This window comes from Oncorhynchus clarkii, chromosome 22 (genome assembly GCF_045791955.1).
Source record: "Oncorhynchus clarkii lewisi isolate Uvic-CL-2024 chromosome 22, UVic_Ocla_1.0, whole genome shotgun sequence".
NCBI classification, from domain to species: Eukaryota; Metazoa; Chordata; class Actinopteri; order Salmoniformes; family Salmonidae; genus Oncorhynchus; species Oncorhynchus clarkii.
In genome coordinates, this window is record NC_092168.1 from 50993926 (window position 1) to 50994973 (window position 1048).

Sequence of the window (1048 nt, forward strand, 5' to 3'; positions counted from 1 at the left end):
GATAGATAATAGACAGTAACAGCAGTATACTGTAGGTAGAGGTAAAGGATAGATAATAGACATTAACAGCAGTATACTGTAGGTAGGGGTAAAGGATAGATAATAGACAGTAACAGCAGTATACTGTAGGTAGAGGTAAAGGATAGATAATAGACAGTAACAGCAGTATACTGTAGGTAGGGGTAAAGGATAGATAATAGACAGTAACAGCAGTATACTGTAGGTAGAGGTAAAGGATAGATAATAGACATTAACAGCAGTATACTGTAGGTAGGGGTAAAGGATAGATAATAGACAGTAACAGCAGTATACTGTAGGTAGGGGTAAAGGATAGATAATAGACAGTAACAGCAGTATACTGTAGGTAGGGGTAAAGGATAGATAATAGACAGTAACAGCAGTATACTGTAGGTAGGGGTAAAGGATAGATAATAGACAGTAACAGCAGTATACTGTAGGTAGGGGTAAAGGATAGATAATAGACAGTAACAGCAAGGTATGTGATGAGTGAAAAGAGTATGTTTTATTTTTATTTTATTTATTTCACCTTTATTTAACCAGGTAGGCAAGTTGAGAACAAGTTCTCATTTACAATTGCGACCTGGCCAAGATAAAGCAAAGCAGTTCGACACATACAACGACACAGAGTTACACATGGAGTAAAACAAACATACAGTCAATAATACAGTATAAACAAGTCTATATGCGATGTGAGCAAATGAGGTGAGATAAGGGAGGTAAAGGCAAAAAGGCCATGGTGGCAAAGTAGATACAATATAGCAAGTAAAACACTGGAATGTGCCAAAAGTGTTGATGCAGATAGTCCAGGTAGCTATTGGTTAACTATTTAATTAATTATTTAGCCGTCAGTGAGCCTTATGGATTGGGGGTGGAAGCTGTTCAGGGTCCTGTTGGTTCCATCGGTACCACTTGCCGTGCGGTATCAGTGAGAACAGTCTATGACTTGGGTGGCTGGAGTCTTCGACCATTTTTCGGGCATTCCTCTGACACCGCCTGGTATAGAAGTCCTGTATAGAAGTCCTGTATG